Genomic DNA, 9024 nt, shown 5'->3' with positions numbered 1-9024 from the left:
TTGGATCTAATCTTAGTATCAACGTCCCTGGATCTAATCCTGGTGTCAACATCCCTGGATCTAATCCTGGTGTCAACGTCCCTGGATCGAAATCTGCTGTCAACGTCTTTTGATCTAATCCTGGTGTCAGGTCCCTGGATCTAATCCTGGTGTAAACGTCCTGGAACTAATCCTGGTGTCAATGTCACTGGATCTAATACTGGAGTCAACGTCCCTGGATCTAATCCTGGAGGCAACGTACCTGGATCTAATCCTGGTGTCAACATCCCTGGATATAATCCTGGTGTCATCATCACTGGATCTAATCCTGTTGTCAACGTCCCTGGATCTAATCCTGGTGTCAACCTCCCTGCATCTAATCCTGGTGTCATTATCCCTGGATCTAATTCTGGTGTCAACGTCATTGGACCTTATCCTGGTGTCAAAGTCCTTGGATCTAATCTTGGTGACAACATCCCTGGATCTAATCCTGGTGTCAACATCACTGGATCTTATCCTGGTGTCAATGTCCCTGGATCTAATCCTGGTGTCAAAGTCCCTGGATCTAATCCTGGTGTCAACGTCTCTGGTTCTAATCCTGGTGTCAACGTCCCTGGATCTAATCCTGGTATCAACGTCACTGGATCTAATCCTGGTATCAGCGTCTCTGGATCTAATCCTTGTGTCAACGTCACTGGATCTGATCCTGGTGTCAACGTCACTGGATCTAATCCTGGTGTCAGTGGCACTTGATCTAATCCTGGTGTCAACGTCCCTGGATCTAATCCTGGTGTCAATGTCCCTGGATCTAATCCTGGTGTCATGGTCCCTGGATCTAATTCTGGTGTCAACGTCATCGGATCTTATCCTGGTGTCACGTCCCTGGATCTAATCTTGGTGTCAACGTCTCTGGATCTAATCCTGGTGTCAACATCACTGGATCTAATCCAGGTGTCAACGTCCCTGGATCTAATCCTGGTGTCCACTTCCCTGGATCTAAGCCTGGTGTCAACGTCCCTGGCTCTAATCCTGGTGTCAACGTCCCAGGATCTAATCCTGGTGTCAACGTCCCTGGGTCTAAACCTGGTGTCAGCGTCACAGGGCCAAATCCTGGTGTCAACGACACTGGATCTAATCCTGGTGTCACCATCAGTGGATCTAATCCTGGTGTCAACGTCACTGGACCTATTCCTGGTGTCAGCATCAGTGGATCTAATCATGGTGTCAACGTCACTGGATCTATTCCTGGTGTCAACGTCCCTGGATCTAATCCTGGTTTCAACTAAACTGGATCTAATCCTGGTGTCAATGTACCTGGATCTAATCCTGGTATCAACGTCACTGGCTCTAATCCTGTTGTCAACCTCCCAGGATCTAATCCTGGTGTCAAACTCCCTGGATCTATTCCTGGTATCAACGTCACTCGATCAAATTCTGGAGTCAACGTCACTGGACCTAATCCTGGTTTCAATGTCCCTGGATCTAATCATGGTGTCAACGTCTCTGGCTCTAATCCTGGTGTCAACTTCCCTGGACCTAATCCTGGTGTCAAGGTCCATGGGTCTAATCCTGGTGTCAACGAAACTGGATCTATCCTGGTGTCAACGTCCCTGGATCTAATTCTGGTATCAACGTCCCTGGATCTAATCCTGTTGTCAACGTCACTGAATCTAATCCTGGTGTCAACCGCCCTGGATCTATTCCTGGTATCAACGTCACTGGATCAAATCCTGGTGTCAACGTCACTGGATCTAATCCTGGTTTCAACATCCCTGGATCTAATCATGGTATCGACGTCACTGGATCTGATCCTGGTGTCAACCTCCCTGGATCTGATCCTGGTGTCAACGTCCATGGATCTGATCCTGGTTTCAACGTCCCTGGATCTAATACTGGTGTTCCTTACTGGATCTAATCCTGCTGTCAACGTCAATGGATCTAATCCTGGTGTCAACGTCACTGGATCTAATCCCTGTGTCAACGTCATGGATCTGATCCCGGTGTCAGCGTCCCTGGATCTAATCCTGGTGTCAACGTCCATGGATTAATCCCGGTGTAAATGAAACTGGATCTAATCCTGGTTTCAACATCACTGGATCTAATTCTGATATCAACGCACCTGGATCTAATCTTTGTGTCAACGAAACTAAATCTAATCCTGTTTCAACGTCCCTGGATCTAATCCTGGTTTCAACGTCCCTATATCTAATTCTGTTGTCAATGTCACTGGATGTACTCCTGGTGTCAACGTCCCTGGATCTAATCCTGGTGTCAACGAAACTGGATCTAATCCTGGTGTCAACGTCCCTGTATGTAATCTGGTGTCAAGGTCACTGGATCTAATCCTGGTTTCAACGTCCCTGAATCTAATCCTGGTGTAAACGTCCTGGATCTAATCCTGGTGTCAACGTCAATGGATCCTATCCTGGTGTCAACCTCCCTGGATCTAATCCTGTGTCAACGTCACTGGATCAAATCCTGGTTTCAACGGCCCTGGATCTGATCCTGGTGGCAGCGTCACTGGATCTGATCCTGGAGTCAACATCCTTGGATCTGATCCTGGTGTCAACGTCCCTGGATCTGTCCTGGTTTGAACGTCCCTGGATCTAACCCTGGTGTCATCATCACTGGATCTAATCCTGGTGTCAACGTCAATGGATCCTATCCTGGTGTCTACGTCCCTGGATCTAATCCTGGTGTCAACGTCACTGGATCTAATCCTGGTTTCAACGTCCCTGGATCTGATCTTGGTGTCAGCGTCACTGGATCTGATCCTGGTGTCAACGTCCCTGGATCTGATCCTGGTTCAACGTCCCTGGATCTAATCCTGGTGTCAATGAAACTGGATCTAATCCTGGTTTCAACGTCCCTTCATCTAATCCTGGTGTCAGCGTCACTGGATCTAATCCTGTTGTCAACGTCACTGGATCTAATCCTGGTGTCAGCGTCTCTGGTTCTAATCCTTGTGTCAACGTCACTGGATCTAATCCTGGTGTCAGAGGCACTTGATATAATCCTGGTGTCTACGTCCCTGGATAAAATCCTGTTGTAAACAATACTGGATCTAATCCTGGTGTCAACCTCCCTGGATCTATTCCAGGTATCACCATCACTGGATCAAATCCTGGTGTCAACGACACTGGATCTATCCTGGTTTCAACGTCCCTGGATCTAATCATAGTTTCAACGTCACTGGATCTGATACTGGTGTCAACGTCCCTGGCTCTAATCTTGGTGTCAACGTCCCTGGATCTAATCCTGGTGTCAACGTCCCTGGGTCTAAATCTGGTGTCAGAGTCACTGGGCCAAATCCTGGTGTCATCGTCAATGGATCTAATCCTGCAGTCAACGTCCCTGGATCTAATCCTGGTGTCAACGTCCCTGGATCTAATCCTGGTGTCATGGTCCCTGGATCTAATTCTGGTGTCAACGTCATTGTATCTTATCCTGGTGTCACGTCCCTGGATCTAATCTTGGTGTCAACGTCACTGGATCTAATCCTGGGGTCAACGTTCCTGGATCTAATCCTGGAGGCAAGGTCCCTGTATATAATCCTGGTGTCAACTTAACTGGATCTAATCCTGGTGTCAACATCCCTGGATATAATCCTGTTGTCATCATCACTGGATCTATTCCTGTTGTAAACCTCCCTGGATCTAATCCTGGTGTCAGCGTCACTGGATCTAATCCTGGTGTCAACGACCCTGGATCTAATCCTGGTGTCAGCGTCACTGGATCTAATCATGGTGTCAACGTTTCTGGATCTGATCCTGGTGTCAACGTCCATGGTTCTGATCCTGGTTTCAACGTCCCTGGATCTAATCCTGGTGTCAGCGTCACTGGATCCTATCCTGGTGTCAACGTCCCTGGATCTAATCCTGTGTCAACGTCACTGGATCAAATCCTGGTTTCAACGGCCCTGGATCTGATCCTGGTGGCAGCGTCCCTAGATCTGATCCTGGAGTCAACATCCTTGGATCTGATCCTGGTGTCAACGTCCCTGGATCTGATCCTGGTTTGAACGTCCCTGGATCTAACCCTGGTGTCATCATCACTGGATCTAATCCTGGTGTCAACGTCAATGGATCCTATCCTGGTGTCAACGTCCCTGGATCTAATCCTGGTGTCAACGTCACTGGATCTAATCCTGGTTTCAACGTCCCTGGATCTGATCTTGGTGTCAGCGTCACTGGATCTGATCCTGGTGTCAACGTCCCTGGATCTGATCCTGGTTCAACGTCCCTGGATCTAATCCTGGTGTCAATGAAACTGGATCTAATCCTGGTGTCAACGTCCCTTCATCTAATCCTGGTGTCAGCGTCACTGGATCTAATCCTGTTGTCAACGTCACTGGATCTAATCCTGGTGTCAGCGTCTCTGGTTCTAATCCTTGTGTCAACGTCACTGGATCTAATCCTGGTGTCAGCGGCACTTGATATAATCCTGGTGTCTACGTCCCTGGATAAAATCCTGTTGTAAACAATACTGGATCTAATCCTGGTGTCAACCTCCCTGGATCTATTCCAGGTATCACCATCACTGGATCAAATCCTGGTGTCAACGACACTGGATCTATCCTGGTTTCAACGTCCCTGGATCTAATCCTAGTTTCAACATCACTGGATCTGATACTGGTGTCAACGTCCCTGGCTCTAATCTTGGTGTCAACGTACCTGGATCTAATCCTGGTGTCAACGTCCCTGGGTCTAAATCTGGTGTCAGAGTCACTGGGCCAAATCCTGGTGTCATCGTCAATGGATCTAATCCTGCAGTCAACGTCCCTGGATCTAATCCTGGTGTCAACGTCCCTGGATCTAATCCTGGTGTCATGGTCCCTGGATCTAATTCTGGTGTCAACGTCATTGTATCTTATCCTGGTGTCACGTCCCTGGATCTAATCTTGGTGTCAACGTCACTGGATCTAATCCTGGGGTCAACGTTCCTGGATCTAATCCTGGAGGCAAGGTCCCTGTATATAATCCTGGTGTCAACTTAACTGGATCTAATCCTGGTGTCAACATCCCTGGATATAATCCTGTTGTCATCATCACTGGATCTATTCCTGTTGTAAACCTCCCTGGATCTAATCCTGGTGTCAGCGTCACTGGATCTAATCCTGGTGTCAACGACCCTGGATCTAATCCTGGTGTCAGCGTCACTGGATCTAATCATGGTGTCAACGTTTCTGGATCTGATCCTGGTGTCAACGTCCATGGTTCTGATCCTGGTTTCAACGTCCCTGGATCTAATCCTGGTGTCAGCGTCACTGGATCCTATCCTGGTGTCAACGTCCCTGGATCTAATCCTGTGTCAACGTCACTGGATCAAATCCTGGTTTCAACGGCCCTGGATCTGATCCTGGTGGCAGCGTCCCTAGATCTGATCCTGGAGTCAACATCCTTGGATCTGATCCTGGTGTCAACGTCCCTGGATCTGATCCTGGTTTGAACGTCCCTGGATCTAACCCTGGTGTCATCATCACTGGATCTAATCCTGGTGTCAACGTCAATGGATCCTATCCTGGTGTCAACGTCCCTGGATCTAATCCTGGTGTCAACGTCACTGGATCTAATCCTGGTTTCAACGTCCCTGGATCTGATCTTGGTGTCAGCGTCACTGGATCTGATCCTGGTGTCAACGTCCCTGGATCTGATCCTGGTTCAACGTCCCTGGATCTAATCCTGGTGTCAATGAAACTGGATCTAATCCTGGTGTCAACGTCCCTTCATCTAATCCTGGTGTCAGCGTCACTGGATCTAATCCTGTTGTCAACGTCACTGGATCTAATCCTGGTGTCAGCGTCTCTGGTTCTAATCCTTGTGTCAACGTCACTGGATCTAATCCTGGTGTCAGCGGCACTTGATATAATCCTGATGTCAACGTCCCTGGATAAAATCCTGTTGTAAACGATACTGGATCTAATCCTGGTGTCAACCTCCCTGGATCTATTCCAGGTATCACCATCACTGGATCAAATCCTGGTGTCAACGACACTGGATCTATCCTGGTTTCAACGTCCCTGGATCTAATCCTAGTTTCAACATCACTGGATCTGATACTGGTGTCAACGTCCCTGGCTCTGATCTTGGTGTCAACGTCCCTGGATCTAATCCTGGTGTCAACGTCCCTGGGTCTAAATCTGGTGTCAGCGTCACTGGGCCAAATCCTAGTGTCATCGGCAATGGATCTAATCCTGCAGTCAACGTCCCTGGATCTAATCCTGGTGTCAACGTCCCTGGATCTAATCCTGGTGTCATGGTCCCTGGATCTAATTCTGGTGTCAACGTCATTGTATCTTATCCTGGTGTCACGTCCCTGGATCTAATCTTGGTGTCAACGTCACTGGATCTAATCCTGGGGTCAACGTTCCTGGATCTAATCCTGGAGGCAAGGTCCCTGGATCTAATGCTGGTGTCAACTTAACTGGATCTAATCCTGGTGTCAACGTCCCTGGATATAATCCTGTTGTCATCATCACTGGATCTATTCCTGTTGTATACGTCCCTGGATCTAATCCTGGTGTCAGCGTCACTGGATCTAATCCTGGTGTCAACGACCCTGGATCTAATCCTGGTGTCAACGTCCCTGGGTCTAAATCTGGTTTCAGCGTCACTGGATCTAATCATGGTGTCAACGTTTCTGGATCTGATCCTGGTGTCAACGTCCATGGTTCTGATCCTGGTTTCAACGTCCCTGGATCTAATCCTGGTGTCAGCGTAACTGGATCATATCCTGGTGTCAACGTCCCTGGATCTAATCCTGTTGTCAACGTCCCTGGATCTAATCCTGGAATCAATGTCACTGGATCTAATCCTGGTGTCAATGTTCTTGCATCTAATCCTGGTGTGAACGTCACTCGATCTAATCCTGGTTTATGTCCCTGGATATAATCCTGGTGTCAACGTCCCTGGATCTAATCCTGGTGTCAACTTCCATGGATCTAATCATGGTATCAACGTCACTGGATCAAATCCTGGTGTCATCGTCACTGGATCCTATCCTGGTTTCAACGTCCCTGGATCTAATCATGGTTTCAACGTCTCTGGATCTGATCGTGGTGTCAACGTCCCTGGATCTGATCCTGGTGTCAACGTCCATGGATCTGATCCTGGTTTCAACGTCCCTGGATCTGATCCTGGTGTCAGCGTCACTGGATCTAATCCTGGTGTCAATGTCAATGGATCTAATCCTGGTGTCAATGAACCTGGATCTAATCCTGGTGTCAACGAAACTGGATCTAACCCTGTTTCAACGTCCCTGGATCTAATCCTGGTATCAACGTCCCTGGATCTAAACCCTGTGTAAACATCACTGGATCTGATCTTGGTGTCAACGTCCCTGGATCTGACCCTTTGTCAACGTCCTTGGAACTAATCCTGGTTTCAACGTCCCTGGATCTAATCCTGGTGTCAACGTCCACGGATCTAATTCTGGAGTCAACGTCCCTGGATCTAATCCTGGTGTCAATGTCCCTGGACCTAATCCTGGTGTCAAAGTCACTGGATCTAATCCGGGTGTCAACATCATGGATCTGATCCTGGTGTCAGTGTCACTTCATCTAATCCTGGTGTCAACGACACTGGTTCATATCCTGGTGTCAATGTCCCTGGGTCTGATTCTGGTTTCAATGTCCCTTGACATAATCCTGGTGTCAATGTCACTGGATCTAATCCTTGTTACACTGTCCCTGGATCTGATCCTGGTGGCAGCGTCACTGGATCTGATCCTGGTGTCAAAGTCCTTGGATCTGATCCTGGTATCAACGTCCCTGGATCTGATCCTGGTTTGAACGTCCCTGGATCTAATCCTGGTGTCAGCATCACTGGATCTAATCCTGGTGTCAACATCACTGGATCTAATCCTGGGATCGGCGTCTCTGCATCTAATCCTTGTGTCAACGTCACTGGATCTGATCCTGGTGTCAGCGTCACTGGATCTAATCTTGGTGTCAACGTCCCTGGATCTAATCTTGGTGTCAACGTCCCTGGATCTAATCCTGGTGTCAACGTCACTTGATCTAATCCTGGTGTCAGCGTCACTGGATCTATTCCTGGTATCACCATCACTGGATCAAATCCTGGTGTCAAATTCACTGGATCTAATCCTGGTTTCAACGTCCCTGGATCTAATCCTGGTGTCAACGTCAATGGATCTAATCCTGGTTTCAACGTCCCTGGATCTAATCCTGGTGTCATGGTCCCTGGATCTAATTCTGGTGTCAACGTCATTGGATCTTATCCAGGTGTCAAAGTCCTTGGATCTAATCTTGGTGACAACGTCCCTATATCTAATCCTGGTGTCAACATCACTTGATCTTATCCTGGTGTCAACGTCCCTGGTCTAATCCTGGTGTCAAAGTCCCTGGATCTAATCCTGGTGTCAACGTCCCTGGTTCTAATCCTGTTGTCAACGTCCCTGGATCTAATCCTGGGTTCAATGTCCCTGGATCTAATCCTGGTGCCACGTCCCTGTGTCTAATCCTTGTGTCAACGTCCCGGGATCTAATCCTCGTGTGAACGAAACTGGATCTAATCCTGGTGTCAACGTCCTTGGATTTGATCCTAGTGTCAGGGTCACTGGATATAATCCTTGTGTCAAAGTCAGTGGATCTAAGTGTGGAGTCGACGTCCTTGATTCTTATCCTTGTGACAACGTCACGGGATCTAATCCTGGTGTCATCGTCCCTGGATCTAATCCTGGTGTCAATGTCACTGGATCTAATCCTGGTTAAAACGTCCCCGGATCTGATCCTGGTGGCAGCGTCACTGGATCTGATCCTGGTGTCAACATCCTTGGATCTGATCCTGGTGTCAACGTCCCTGGATCTGATTCTGGTTTGAACGTCCCTGGATCTAATCCTGGTGTCAGCATCACTGGATCTAATCCTGGTGTCAACGTCAATGGATCCTATCCTGGTGTCAACGTCCCTGGATATAATCCTGGTGTCAACGTCACTGGATCTAATCCTGGTTTCAACGTTTCTCGATCTGATCCTGGTGTCAACGTCCCTGGATCTGATCCTGGTTCAACGTCCATGGATCTGAT

This window comes from Rattus norvegicus, chromosome Y (genome assembly GCF_036323735.1).
Source record: "Rattus norvegicus strain BN/NHsdMcwi chromosome Y, GRCr8, whole genome shotgun sequence".
In the NCBI taxonomy this organism is placed as follows: Eukaryota; Metazoa; Chordata; class Mammalia; order Rodentia; family Muridae; genus Rattus; species Rattus norvegicus.
This window is presented reverse-complemented; position numbering follows the sequence as displayed.